General features: G+C 46.6%; 1 protein-coding gene across 4 annotated transcripts in view; it reads left to right on the top strand.

Annotated features, from left to right (window-relative positions):
• ADAMTSL4 (ADAMTS like 4) overlaps positions 1-16,318 on the top strand; it is a 341,665-nt gene that overhangs the window by 124,786 nt on the left and 200,561 nt on the right. The gene's annotated exons all lie outside the window — the stretch shown is intronic.

Raw genomic sequence — 16,318 nt, 5'->3', positions numbered from 1 at the left:
ATCTTGTCCCTTCTCCCCCCTCTATCCTATTAATGACATGACCTCACCTCCCTCCTCCATCCTAGTAATGACATGGCCTCGTCCCCACCCCCCATACTAGTAATGACATGACCTCGCCCCCATCCTAGTAATGATATGACCACGCCCCCCAACCTAGTAATGACATGACCTCGCCCCCATCCTAGTAATGACATGACCACGCCCCCCAACCTAGTAATGACATGACCTCGCCCCCCATCCTAGTAATGATATGACCTCGCCCCCCCATCCACTAATGACACAACCTCGCCCCCATCCTAGTAATGATATGACCTTGCCCCCCATCCTAGTAATGATATGACCTCGCCCCCCCCATCCTAGTAATGATATGACCTCGCCCCCCCATCCTAGTAATGACATGACCTCGCACCCATCCTAGTAATGATATGACCTCCCCCCCATCCTAGTAATGACATGACCTCGCCCCCCATCCTAGTAATGATTTGACCTCGCCCCCCCCATCCTAGTAATGATATGACCTCGCCCCCCCCCATCCTAGTAATGACATGACCTCGCACCCATCCTAGAAATGATATGACCTCCCCCCCATCCTAGTAATGACATGACCTCGCCCCCCATCCTAGTAATGACATGACCTCACCCCCCATCCTAGTAATGATATGACCTCGCCCCCCATCCTAGTAATGATATGACCTTGCCCCCCATCCTAGTAATGACATGATCTTGTCCCTTCCTCCCCCTCTATCCTATTAATGACATGACCTCGCCCCCTTCCCCCATTCTAGTAACGACATGACCTTGCACCCATCCTAGTAATGATATGACCCCCCCATCCTAGTAATGATATGACCTCATCCCCCATCCTAGTAATGACATGACCTCGCACCCATCCTACTAATGATATGACCACGCCCCCCAACCTAGTAATGACATGACCTCGCACCCATCCTAGTAATGACATGACCTCGCCCCCCATCCTAGTAATGATATGACCTCGCCCCCCATCCTAGTAATGATATGACCTCGCCCCCCATCCTAGTAATGATATGACCTCGCCCCCCCCCCCCCATCCTAGTAATGATATGACCTCGCCCCCCCATCCTAGTAATGACATGACCTCGCACCCATCCTAGTAATGATATGACCCCCCCCCCATCCTAGTAATGACATGACCTCGCCCCCCATCCTAGTAATGACATGACCTCGCCCCCCATCCTAGTAATGATATGACCTCGCCCCCCATCCTAGTAATGATATGACCTTGCCCCCCATCCTAGTAATGACATGATCTTGTCCCTTCCTCCCCCTCTATCCTATTAATGACATGACCTCACCTCCCTCCTCCATCCTAGTAATGACATGGCCTCGTCCCCACCCCCCATACTAGTAATGACATGACCTCGCCCCCATCCTAGTAATGATATGACCACGCCCCCCAACCTAGTAATGACATGACCTCGCCCCCCATCCTAGTAATGACATGACCACGCCCCCCAACCTAGTAATGACATGACCGCGCCCCCCATCCTAGTAATGATATGACCTCGCCCCCCCATCCACTAATGACACAACCTCGCCCCCATCCTAGTAATGATATGACCTTGCCCCCCATCCTAGTAATGATATGACCTCGCCCCCCCATCCTAGTAATGATATGACCTCGCCCCCCCCATCCTAGTAATGACATGACCTCGCACCCATCCTAGTAATGATATGACCTCCCCCCCATCCTGGTAATGACATGACCTCGCCCCCCATCCTAGTAATGACATGACCTCACCCCCCATCCTAGTAATGATATGACCTCGCCCCCCATCCTAGTAATGATATGACCTTGCCCCCCATCCTAGTAATGACATGATCTTGTCCCTTCCTCCCCCTCTATCCTATTAATGACATGACCTCGCCCCCTTCCCCCATTCTAGTAACGACATGACCTCGCACCCATCCTAGTAATGATATGACCCCCCCATCCTAGTAATGATATGACCTCGCCCCCCATCCTAGTAATGACATGACCTCGCACCCATCCTAGTAATGATATGACCACGCCCCCAACCTAGTAATGACATGACCTCGCCCCCATCCTAGTAATGACATGACCACGCCCCCCAACCTAGTAATGACATGACCTCGCCCCCCATCCTAGTAATGATATGACCTCGCCCCCCCATCCACTAATGACACAACCTCGCCCCCATCCTAGTAATGATATGACCTTGCCCCCCATCCTAGTAATGATATGACCTCGCCCCCCCCATCCTAGTAATGATATGACCTCGCCCCCCCATCCTAGTAATGACATGACCTCGCCCCCCATCCTAGTAATGATGTGACCTCGCCCCCCCATCCACTAATGACACAACCTCGCCCCCCATCCTAGTAATGATATGACCTCGCCCCCCATCCTAGTAATGATATGACCTCGCACCCATCCTAGTAATGATATGACCTCCCCCCCATCCTAGTAATGACATGACCTCGCCCCCCATCCTAGTAATGACATAACCTCGCCCCCCCTCCTAGTAATGACATGACCTCACCCCCCCATCCTAGTAATGATATGACCTCGCCCCCCATCCTAGTAATGACATGACCTCGCACCCATCCTAGTAATGATATGACCTCCCCCCCATCCTAGTAATGACATGACCTCGCCCCCCATCCTAGTAATGACATGACCTCGCCCCCCCATCCTAGTAATGATATGACCTCCCCCCCATCCTAGTAATGACATGACCTCGCCCCCCATCCTAGTAATGACATGACCTCGCCCCCCCATCCTAGTAATGATATGACCTCGCCCCCCATCCTAGTAATGATATGACCTTGCCCCCCATCCTAGTAATGACATGATCTTGTCCCTTCCTCCCCCTCTATCCTATTAATGACATGACCTCATCTCCCTCCTCCATCCTAGTAATGACATGGCCTCGTCCCCACCCCCCATACTAGTAATGACATGACCTCGCCCCCATCCTAGTAATGATATGACCTCGCCCCCCCATCCACTAATGACACAACCTCGCCCCCATCCTAGTAATGATATGACCTTGCCCCCCATCCTAGTAATGATATGACCTCGCCCCCCCCATCCTAGTAATGATATGACCTCGCCCCCCCATCCTAGTAATGACATGACCTCGCACCCATCCTAGTAATGATATGACCTCCCCCCCATCCTAGTAATGACATCACCTCGCCCCCCATCCTAGTAATGACATGACCTCGCCCCCCATCCTAGTAATGATATGACCTCGCCCCCCATCCTAGTAATGATATGACCTTGCCCCCCATCCTAGTAATGACATGATCTTGTCCCTTCCTCCCCCTCTATCCTATTAATGACATGACCTCGCCCCCTTCCCCCATTCTAGTAACGACATGACCTCGCACCCATCCTAGTAATGATATGACCCCCCCATCCTAGTAATGATATGACCTCGCCCCCCATCCTAGTAATGACAAGACCTCGCACCCATCCTAGTAATGATATGACCACGCCCCCCAACCTAGTAATGACATGACCTCGCACCCATCCTAGTAATGACATGACCTCGCCCCCCATCCTAGTAATGATATGACCTCGCCCCCCCATCCACTAATGACACAACCTCGCCCCCCATCCTAGTAATGATATGACCTCACCCCCCATCCTAGTAATGATATGACCTCGCCCCCCCATCCTAGTAATGATATGACCTCGCCCCCCCATCCTAGTAATGACATGACCTCGCACCCATCCTAGTAATGATATGACCTCCCCCCCATCCTAGTAATGACATGACCTCGCCCCCCATCCTAGTAATGACATGACCTCGCCCCCCATCCTAGTATTGACATGACCTCGCCCCCCATCCTAGTAATGATATGACCTCGCCCCCCATCCTAGTAATGATATGACCTTGCCCCCCATCCTAGTAATGACATGATCTTGTCCCTTCCTCCCCCTCTATCCTATTAATTACATGACCTCACCTCCCTCCTCCATCCTAGTAATGACATGGCCTCGTCCCCACCCCCCATACTAGTAATGACATGACCTCTCCCCCATCCTAGTAATGATATGACCACGCCCCCCAACCTAGTAATGACATGACCTCGCCCCCCATCCTAGTACTGACATGACCACGCCCCCCAACCTAGTAATGACATGACCTCGCCCCCCATCCTAGTAATGATATGACCTCGCCCCCCCCATCCTAGTAATGATATGACCTCGCCCCCCCATCCTAGTAATGACATGACCTCGCCCCCCATCCTAGTAATGACATGACCTCGCCCCCCATCCTAGTAATGATATGACCTCGCCCCCATCCTAGTAATGATATGACCTTGCCCCCCATCCTAGTAATGACATGATCTTGTCCCTTCCTCCCCCTCTATCCTATTAATGACATGACCTCACCTCCCTCCTCCATCCTAGTAATGACATGGCCTCGTCCCCACCCCCCATACTAGTAATGACATGACCTCGCCCCCATCCTAGTAATGATATGACCCCGCCCCCCAACCTAGTAATGACATGACCTCGCCCCCATCCTAGTAATGACATGACCACGCCCCCCAACCTAGTAATGACATGACCTCGCCCCCCATCCTAGTAATGATATGACCTCGCCCCCCATCCTAGTAATGATATGACCTCGCCCCCCATCCTAGTAATGACGTGACCTCGCCCCCCATCCTAGTAATGATATGACCTCGCCCCCTATCCTATTAATGACATGATCTTGTCCCTTCCTCCCCCTCTATCCTATTAATGACATGACCTCACCTCCCTCCTCCATCCTAGTGATGACATTGCCTCGTCCCCACCCCCCATACTAGTAATGACATGACCTCACCCCCTTTCCCCATTCTAGTAACGACATGACCTCGCACCCATCCTAGTAATGATATGACCACGCCCCCCAACCTAGTAATGACATGACCTCGCCCCCCATCCTAGTAATGATATGACCTCGCCCCCCCATCCTAGTAATGATATGACCTCGCCCCCCCATCCTAGTAATGATATGACCTCGCCCCCCCATCCTAGTAATGACATGATATTGTCCCTTCCTCCCTCTCTATCCTATTAATGACATGACCTCACCTCCTTCCTCCATCCTAGTAATGACATGGCCTCGTCCCCACCCCCCATACTAGTAATGACATGACCCCAGCCAATGAGAGCAGAGGAAGGGTGTGGACTGGGGAGATGGCAAACAACTGGAAGCTGATTACTGGATTATAGAACTTGGCTTGGGCCCTGGGGGACACAAGGCGGATCGGAGCTGGACTCCAGCTCTGGGATTTTGTGGAGGAAATCAAGTGTAATATGACAGCAGGGAGCAGAGCTGTAGGCCCCCTGGAGCTAGGGGTGGGGTCACAATTGCAACCCCTGCAACCCCTGATGCTATGCCCGTGCCTGTGAGACTATTGCGTGCTTCAATAGGCTTTAACCAATGAAATCTGACAAAGCTGCTGTTGCCTAATTTAGAATTTGGATGAAAATTGGCCTTGCCATTCCTTTATGTTTATGACATGTCAGACGGCAAGGAAATAAAGCTAAATTGATGCAAATGGTCACTTTTATAGGAAATAGCCCACTGAAGTTTGAAGTGGCCAACATGCAACCAGTAAATGGCCCTACATTGAGGAAATAGGGGACATGTCTAATAACAGTCATCCAGTTTTGCTTCCTTGGCAGTCCAACCAGTTCAATCAATGCAAATGAAGAGGCACAGGCCAAATTTGTGTGGGTCAGTATGTCACTTCCTATCACTAATACCTTTTAGTGTCAAAGTCCTGACATTTAATTTTATCACCCCGTTTTAAATCTGGAGCCCAGGCAGATATAAAAGATACATAATATCTGAGCACCGCGAACTGAAAACACTATTTAATTAATTTTTAATATTCAAAGCAAATTCATCCACCCTCCAAGCTTTATTTTCTTGAGAAATCACTTTGAAAAAACGCCTGAAAACTTTCCTAACTTTGTCCATCTTGAGTAAAGGCAGATGATTCAAGTAGCATTTACTTACTGGAATCCATGTGCCCTTAGCTCAGGCATGCAGACAGGAGGGTGTGCCTAGCTGAGTAAGCCCCCTGCCTCCATGTGAAGACTTCTGGGATCCGTGACATCATTTTGGCCTAGGCCAGAAACTAGAAAGAAACTAAAGAAATGTAAAAAAAAAAGAAAAAAGTTTCAAATAAGCAAATATAATATACTTATCTATTTACTAGTACTAGCAGCATAAGAATTAAAATAGTTCATTGTGTTTGAGAGAGCTTCATTCTGTTTTATTGCAGATCTGTATTCATTAAAACATCATTAATGTATTTTTTTAAATGCAAGCAGGGTAAGTACCTGAATTGGAATTGTTATTCGCTTCTGGTAATACCTAGAACAGAGCTTAGACTAGGTGAAGGAGAAGTACAAGAAGGCAATCAGTGGTGCTGCAGTGCAAGGAGAATGCTGATAGGAAGAGGGAGCAAAGTGTTGAGCCCATTGGTGTGCTAATTCATATTTCACTGTCTAGTCACAGGCTGGGGGAGGGATAAGACCTAATAGGCTGGGTTCACATACACTATATTACCAAAAGTATTGAGACGCCTGCCTTTACACACACATGAACCTTAATGGCACCCCAGTCTTCAACCCTTCTTGGAAGTTTTAGGAGTGTGTCTATGGGAATGCTTGACCATTTTTCCGGAAGCGCATTTGTGAGGTCAGGCACTGATGTTGGACAAGAAGGCCTGGCTCACAGTCTCTGCTCTAATTCATCCCAAAGGCGTTCTATGGGGTTGAGGTCAAGCCAGTCAAGTTCCTCCACCCAAACTTGCTCATCCAAATCTTTATGGACCTTGCTTTGTGCTCTGGTGCGCAGTCATGTTGGAACAGGAAGGGGTCATCCCCAAAATGTTCCCACAAAGTTGGGAGCATAAAATTGTCCAAAATGTCTTGGTATGCTGACGCACCTTTACACGCCTATACTCAACATTGCTCAGGTCTTTACACATTTTTTTTACTCAGGGACTTTCTGTCAACAAGTTCCCAAATAAAAATCAGTAAATTATTATGCCAGTATGCAAGGGGCCTTATAGACGAGTAAATTACTGCAGTCAAATGAAAAGTTCTCTATTTTTGTTTTACTGCTCTGTACTCAACACTGTATTACTGATCTTTACTTTACTCCCATAGATGACAATGCATCTCATTTCAGATCAATAAAAAGCTCAAAATTTTTTACTGCCCTGTGCAAGAGGCCTTAAATTTAACCCCTAACCTATCTCTGAAGATTATCCTGAACACTAAACCCAAGACTAAAACAAAAGCCTATAGAAACATGACCTGAAAATTGTACGAAAAATACCGCTTTTGTAGCGACCCTACGGTAATCCAGTGGTCATCAAACCTGTCCTCAGGGCCCACTAACAGGCCAGGTTTGCAAGATAACTGAAATCTATCACAGGTGATATAATTTACTGCTCAGTGATTGCAGTATTCTAGTCTGCATCTCCCTAAGGTAATACATAAAACCTGACCTGTTAGTGGGCCCTGAGGACAGGGTTGATGACCACTGCGGTAATCTGATAGTTAGTCCATAGCTTTCCAGAGGCCAGTTTGGTTCCTCCACCCAAAACTTGCTCATCATTATCTTTATGGACCTTGATTTGTGCACTGGTGTGCAGTCATGTTGAAACAGGAAGGGGCTGTCCCCAAACTGATCCCACAAAGTTGGGAGCATGAAATTGTACGAAATGTCTAGGTATGCTGACGCCTTAAGCCCTTGTACACATGGTCAGACATTCCGACAACCAAATCCGTCGGATTTTGTCCGAAACTGTAGCATACACACAGTCGGACAAAGTTGTCAGAAAATCTGATCGTACTTGACGTGATGACGTTATTTCATTAGGACGGGACTACGTTCAGGCTAGTAGCCAATATTTTTGGTCCAGGAATTTGATCTGAGCATGCGTGGCACTTTGTCCGATCGGAATTCTCTACACATGATCCGACAAAGTCTGATTGGATCATGTTGCCGGAAAATTTTATAGCCCAGCTGGAAAACTTGGTCCGTCGGATACTCCGACGGAAACCGTCTGATGGAGCCCACACACTGTCGGATTATCCGACAACACGGTCCGATCGGACTAAGAGTTCCCTTCAGTGGAGGGGCTAAGCCTAACCCCAGTTCATCCAAAATTAGGAAAGGACATACAAGCATACAAGCAAATTTTTCTTGAATGATGCCAGATCATACAATTTTCGTTTAATTGGTACAGGAGTTTTTTATTCTGTTACACAAAAATTTTCGTAAGTTTAGTAACCTCTTCATTTTTGATATGACTAGCATAAAAAAAAAAAACCCTGGATGATCATATGTTCGATAATCTCATCGTGTGTACCAGGCTTAAGTCTAAGCCCTTGTACACACGGTCTGAGAATCCGTCGGAATGTGTCCTATCGGACCGCGTCGTTGGATAATCCGACTGTGTGTGGTATGCATCGGACTGATTCCGTCGGAATATCCGTCGGACCCAATTTTCCAACATGTTGGAAATATTTCCCGACCAACTGGGCCGGTCGGACATACTCCGATCATGTGTAGCGAATTTTGATCTAACCAAGTGCCACGCATGCTCAGATCAAATTCCTACATCAAAGCTATTGGCTACTAGCCTGAATGTAGTCCCATCGTAACGAAATTACGTCATCACGTTCTGAAAGATCGGATTTTTCGACAACTTAGTCGGACCGTGTGTGCGCAACAGTTTCGGACAAGATCCGACGGACAAAATCCGACGGACAAAATCCGACGGATTTGGTTGTCGAAATCTCCGACCGTGTGTGTACAGGGGCTACAAGAATTATACTGATTGATTGTTGTGGACTAGAGGAACCTGCAACCCATCATCGGTCTTTGTACTGTTACTATACAAGCCCACTCATCTCGTGCAAAGCAGACTTGCCCTCCTGAAAAGGCATGACGTGTTTTTAATGCTTTCTGCTTACTAAGTCTTCAGCAAGCTTGGCCAGTCTTATCAAGACCCTGCCAGTACGGCTCACATTAAACTATAATTACAGAGTTTGTGGAATTTGTTCAAAGTATTTTTACATTCAGTGTGACAGCTGGGAATAGTGAAGCAAGCTCATCAGCCATCAACGGTTCTCTATTTTGTTCAAACAAGACCTAATTATAATTCATGTTTGGCATGTTTGCATTTGCCCGTCTCTCACCGGGACCTAAAGTGGAATACATCTGCCTGTTGCTGCCACTCCCGCAGTTTATAATATCTCTATAAAATCAGCTGGTATAGACGACATGGAAAGCATTGGAAGAGATGCAAAGGTTGTTGGAGAACATCCGCTTCCAGCTTATATGTACAATAAGAAAGAGGGACCTGGTGTCTAGAAGAGGGCATGACTCTCTCAGGCTGGATCCCAATATGTTCTGGTCTGAAATAAATTTAAATATAGCAAAAATGCTTCACTTTGCAAAATAATAAATAGTATCTATGTTGGCAACTGTCTTTATAACAATACTAACACTGGTAAGCCAATAAAACCCATGACATCTTTCCATTTCTAACACAGACAGTAAAAAACCCACAAACACTTACTGTCTTTTTCAGTACAGCGGTAGGAAAATAGAAACAGCCCATAAGAAAAAAATGACTGTAAAAAATATAATTAAAAAATGCCCATATACTTTTGAACTTGTGTTTGCTCTAGCTGAAATTATTAGAATGAATTATGTATATTGGGTATCATTTAAACTTACTTATATTCCACCAAAAGCAGTCTATCAGGGACCTAAGTATACTGAACTGGCTTTGGCAGTAGAATCCCTGTATATAATTGTGTCTACAAAAAATGTTTAATGATGTATCCTCTGAATCTGTAGACTGTGCCCCAGTTGTTTGGGAGCATACACCACATCCATGGTGGTCTTCCTTTTGACATGCTCAGCGTAGGTGATGGCATCGCGAAAAAAGTTATTGAGGAAAACCTTGATCACTCTGCAGGTCTCCTCATAGATGAGTCCAGAGATACACTTGCCACCCCCTCTGCATGCCAAAGTTGGATGGTGGGTTTGGTGATTAGTGATGGACGAACGTTTCGCCCGGCGGTCGTTTCGCGGCGAATTTCCGACATTCGCGGTCCGCACGTTCGAACGCCTTTTTCCGTCGTTCGCCGCGGCGGACTTACGTGTTTAATGTATACAAGAACTTTAACCTTTGGTGACACGTTTATCATGTGATACAGGACAGCCAATTGAGACATGACAGCACATGGACACTTGGACATTCCCCCTAACCTATAAATACACCCGATCCGGTGGCCATTTTACATTCTTTCTTCTGTTACGATAGGGACAGGTTCCTGTGTGGAGTAGGGAGAGATAAACCACTAGCTATTTGGTACACAAAAGTTCTTTTCAGGACTGGTATAGGTGTTAGGTGTTGATAGGTTTGCTGTGCTGCTGATTCTTGCAGCAGCCTGAGTGTCTTTTGTTAGTTTAGAGAAAGGGAAAGGACGGTGTATGCTACAGGGACAGCCAGATTAGTCTTTCATCATCATCATCATCATCATCATCATTAGCTGTTACTATCAAGGTCCACAAAAGAGCTGTTCCAGTAACCACTAATCGTTCTCTTTTTTTGCCAATTTGTATAGGGACAGGAAGGAAGCAGTGTTGTCAGGCAGTGAGGGTAATTTTAAAGACTTGCTGTTATTATTAGTTCCACAAAGGTTCTTTTCAGGACTGGTATCAGTGGTACAGTAATAGGCTTGTACATGTATAATATTCTTTCTTCCAAATATAGAAAGGATATTATACTTGACTGCTGCCCTTCTGCTGCAGTCTGCTAAACATTCACAACTCACTTGTTCCACAAAAGTTCTTATAAGGACTGGTAACTTGGTATAGGGTGCTACGGTACATAGGCTTGAGTGCGGTACAGTCTGCTGTTCTGTAAGGACCGCTATCGGTCCACAATAGATAGGGTTGACGTGCACCACTGCTGACCGCTGCCCTATACTGCAGCAGTCCTTCAGCGGTATAGGGACTGACGTACAGTCTGCTAAACACTAACACACAACCTGCTTGGTCCACAAAAGTTCTTATAAGGACTGGTAACTTGGTATAGGGTGCTACGGTACATAGGCTTGAGTGCGGTACAGTCTGCTGTTCTGTAAGGACCGCTATCGGTCCACAATAGATAGGGTTGACGTGCACCACTGCTGACCGCTGCCCTATACTGCAGCAGTCCTTCAGCGGTATAGGGACTGACGTACAGTCTGCTAAACACTAATACACAACCTGCTTGGTCCACAAAAGTTCTTATAAGGACTGGTAACTTGGTATAGGGTGCTACGGTACATAGGCTTGAGTGCGGTACAGTCTGCTGTTCTGTAAGGACCGCTATCGGTCCACAATAGATAGGGTTGACGTGCACCACTGCTGACCGCTGCCCTATACTGCAGCAGTCCTTCAGCGGTATAGGGACTGACGTACAGTCTGCTAAACACTAATACACAACCTGCTTGGTCCACAAAAGTTCTTATAAGGACTGGTAACTTGGTATAGGGTGCTACGGTACATAGGCTTGAGTGCGGTACAGTCTGCTGTTCTGTAAGGACCGCTATCGGTCCACAATAGATAGGGTTGACGTGCACCACTGCTGACCGCTGCCCTATACTGCAGCAGTCCTTCAGCGGTATAGGGACTGACGTACAGTCTGCTAAACACTAATACACAACCTGCTTGGTCCACAAAAGTTCTTATAAGGACTGGTAACTTGGTATAGGGTGCTACGGTACATAGGCTTGAGTGCGGTACAGTCTGCTGTTCTGTAAGGACCGCTATAGGTCCACAATAGATAGGGTTGACGTGCACCACTGCTGACCGCTGCCCTATACTGCAGCAGTCCTTCAGCGGTATAGGGACTGACGTACAGTCTGCTCACTTCCTTGACCCAAAAAAGCACACCGTACTATATGCCCCTACCCTCCTCTTTGAAGAGGTTGAGCGGTGTCATATTTCTACTGGGGCTGCTTATGATATCCCTGTGCTGTGCTGACTTCCTCCTGGGGGTTCTTATTATGAAGGGATCACACTATCCCTGTGCTGTGCTGACTTCCTCCTGGGGGTTCTTATTATGAGGGGATCACACCATCCCTGTGCTGTGCTGACTTCCTCCTGGGGCTGCTTACGGTGCTGCTGTCAGTGCTGTATGTCACGGTGCTGCTGTCAGCGCTGTATGTCACGGTGCTGCTGTCAGCGCTGTATGTCACGGTGCTGCTGTCAGCGCTGTATGTCACGGTGCTGCTGTCAGCGCTGTATGTCACGGTGCTGCTGTCAGCGCTGTATGTCACGGTGCTGCTGTCAGCGCTGTATGTCACGGTGCTGCTGTCAGCGCTGTATGTCACGGTGCTGCTGTCAGTGCTCTGTATTACGGTGCTGCTGTCAGATGCCTCTATCACGGTGCATGTGTCATTCCGGTATGTCACGCTGCTGGTGATCATCTCCTGCACCCTCTTCTTTGCCTACCCTGGTCCCTGACCTTCCCTCTCCTCCATTGCCTTCATTAGCTCCATAGTCCTGAATTGTTAGAACAATTTCCCAAATAAAATAAAAATGCTTGTAGTTATCGATCCCAAATTCACCTCATACATGTATTATGTCATTGTCCAGATGGTGGGACTACGTTTTACCCCCTAATAATTACCACGTGGCCGCAAATTCGACATGAAGGTTTGCAAAGTTCGCCTCCCATTGAAGTCAATGGGGCCCGCGGCGAACGTTCGGTTTCGCGAACGTTTGGGTCCGTTCGCATTTCGCTTTCGCGAAACGTCCCGTCGGAAGTTCGTCCATCACTATTGGTGATGCCCTGGAAGTTGCCCCAAAGCAACTTTCTGTGGCACTTAGCACCTCTGTTCCCCAGACCCTTCACTCCCTTACAAAACATCTCCAATCTCTTTGTTAGTCTCCGTTAACGTGGAACTGAGGGTAAAACTTTTTTCACATTTTGGATAGAGTAGAGGAAGGTTATAACCTCTCTCAGGTTTTTTTTTTTTTCCATCCGTGTCCCATTGGGGAGATTTCTCTTTACAACAGGAAGTAAGGGAAATCCTTCCAAAGTGAAGTAAATCCCTGGTACTCACCAAGGTCATCAGACCTAATGATACCTATTGGAAGATTTCTTGTTCTAACGATCACTCAAAATTTGGTATTTCTTTCATTTTCGCTGATAGTAGTAAACAGACAAATAAAGAGGGTAAATCTCCCTAACAGGGACACAGACTACAATAAAAACCTAATCCCTTGAATTCCTCTCCACTTTATCTACAACTAAAAAAAATGTTTTGCCTTTAGTTATACTTTAACTGATCCAGTGACCTCTGTAGGAACTTAAATGACCTTCACAGAGCCCTGACCCCCAACCCTACTGAACGCCTTTGGGATAGATTGGCATGTCAACTGCAGGTCAGGTCTTATAGTGTAACATCAGTATCTGACCTCACAAATGTTTTGACTGAATGGGAGCAAATTGCCACAGGTGCACTCCAAAATTGTGTGGAGAACCTTCTTAATAAAAGAGACTTATGGGTTTGTAAACAAATAAACATTTATACTCAATAGGTGGATGCAGCATGAGTCTGATGCTGCATCTGTCCCTCGTCATTTCTAAGACTGAGAACTGAGCTATCAAAGACCACGAATTGCTCACTTCACAGAGAGCTGGTGACTGTCAGTCATTGACTCTCTGTTCTGTCCCCACACAGCTCACTGGAATGCCAAGCTGTGGAGGGTGCAGGAGTGGCTGGCCCAGTCTCCCAGCAGCTCACTGAAAATTTGAACCAGCTGTTCGTCCAGGCATCGGGGTGGCTTCAGGATCTTTCCTGAACCTGGATCGGCTGAAAATCGGTCACAGGAGTGCAGAAGGTACTGCACTCCTGTGGTCTCCAGGAGAAGTACAGCAAAAATAGCTTTGGCAATACTTCTCTCATAATTAGTATTATTATTCACGATTTATATAGCGCCAACAGTTTACGCAGCGCTTTACAATGTATAGGGGGGACAACACAATTACAGTACAATACAAAAGGTACAGGAGGGCCCTGCCCGTAGAGCTTACATTCTAAAGGGAGGGGGTGGTGGTACAAAAGGTAATAGTTGCAGGGAATGATTTGATGGGGATGGCTCGGGGGCAGTTAGGTGGGTGTGGGATAGGCTTCCCTGAAAAAATGAGTTTTCAGGGAACTCCTAAAGGTGGACAGGGTAGGGGCTTATCAGACAGACTGGGCCAGGGAGTTCCAGAGGATAGGAGAGGCTCTGGAGAAGTCTTGAAGGCGAGCATGAGAGGAGGTAACAAGGGAGCTAGAAAGCAGGAGGTCCTCGGAGGAGAGGAGGGGACTATTAGGGCGATGTCTGCATATGAGGTTGGTGATGTAGATGGGGGGCGATGTTGTGGATGGCTTTGTATGTTATGGTTATAATGACCATGGTTTTGAAATGGGATGTCCAATAGGTTCACATAGATGTGATGGTTGGTCGTCTACAAACCTTGGCCATGTAGTAAATAATAAAAACAGTCAAAAAACAATCTATTATATGGTAAATGATAAGACATCAATATCTACCTGAACAAAACCTGCTATGTTCTATAATTTTATAATATTTTCCTGACAAATAACTTAAATTTGCCCCACAATGAAACATGTCATATGCATCCAGTCCACCACTGCTGTTTTTTTTTAGCTAACTTCACCCAGCTGAAATCTACTGGATAATATACATCATCTTTGTAGCTCCTTGATACATTTTCCAGTCTTTTTTGTTGGCAACAGTAATTGGCCAAGCACACGTATTTAGTATTTCATTTTTACAGGTACTTATATTGTGATGACAAAGATTTTTTTCCAATGTTTTATTGAAGAGTTGCAATTTAAAATATAGACAGTACAATATACATATTAAGGGAGATTTACTAAAATTGGTGCACGCAGAATATGGTGCAGCTCTGCACAGTAACCAATCGACTTCTAGGTTTTAATGGCGAAGCTTAACTGAACATGCTGAAGTAAGAAGCTGATTGGTTACTATGCACAGCTGCACCAGATTCCGTATGTACCAATTTTAGTGCATCTCCCTTTTTTATTCTTCTAGTTCTCCAGGACATGTCTCATACACCAGCTTGTCTACCCACCACAGATCACAGCTGTGCTGACAATTTACATACTGTACGGTTACATTGGTCTTGGCCCACAAGAAGCTTACAATCTTACATGCATACATTAAGGCCAGCTAAAGCTAGTCATACATGGATTGAAATTCAGCCAGTTTGGTGGGACTGACCTAATTTTGATTCTTGAATAGGACAGTGGTTGTACTGATCGACTTCTGTACAACTAGCCTGTCAGATAAATGTTGCTCCATCAGCGCCACCAGCTATAGCCGGCAGTGCCGATCCGTGTATTCTGACAGCTGCAAATTCTCCCCACCATCAGAACACAATAGCTCAGCCAATGTGATTCCCCTCATTCACCTTGAATGTGTGGATGGGGGAATCGGGTTCGTTTTTTTGTTCAACCCGCCGGTTGAACGAAAAAAAAAAAATACTAAATAATTTATGGGCTGCTTTAGACAGAAGCCAATTAACATACCAGCATGTCTCTGGGGCGTTGGAGGAAACCGGAGTACCCCATATGCATGTAGGAAGATCATGCAAACTCCAAGCAAGTGGTGTCTTGGTTGGGATTTGAATTGTTGACCCCAGTGCTACAAGGCAGAAGTGTTAACCACTAAGTTAACCATGTGGTCCCAAGCACATGCTGTTTTACTTTAGTACTTTGCTAATCTGTAGGCTATTTCCTTTGCCGTAAATAGGTAAGGGTTACACTAATGCCGCATACACACGACCGAACTTTCCGGCAGAAAAGGTCAGACGGAATTCTGTCGGATATTACGATCATGTGTGGCCTTCATCTGACTTTTTTCTTCAAAAATTTAGACGGACTTAGAAATAGAACATGTTTTAAATCTGTCCGAAGGAATACATTTCTATCGGGAAAACCGTTCGCCTATATGTTGGTCCGACGGACCAAATACGACGCAAGGGCAGCTATTGGCTACTGGCTATTGAACTTCCTTTTCTAGTCCCGTCATACGTCATCATGTTCAAAACAAATGGACTTTGGTCCGTTCGTGTGTGGGCAAGTCCGTTCATTCAGAAGTCTGTCGGATCTCCGTCGAAAGTCCCTCGTCACGAAGACCATCAGACCTTTTCTGCAGGGAAGTCCGGTCGTGTGTACACG

This window comes from Lithobates pipiens, unplaced genomic scaffold (genome assembly GCF_037356315.1).
Source record: "Lithobates pipiens isolate NorthernLeopardFrog02 unplaced genomic scaffold, aLitPip1_a1.2 Scaffold_30, whole genome shotgun sequence".
In the NCBI taxonomy this organism is placed as follows: domain Eukaryota; kingdom Metazoa; phylum Chordata; class Amphibia; order Anura; family Ranidae; genus Lithobates; species Lithobates pipiens.
Note: the sequence above shows the minus strand (reverse complement) of the source record. Positions and strands in the feature narration are given on the sequence as shown.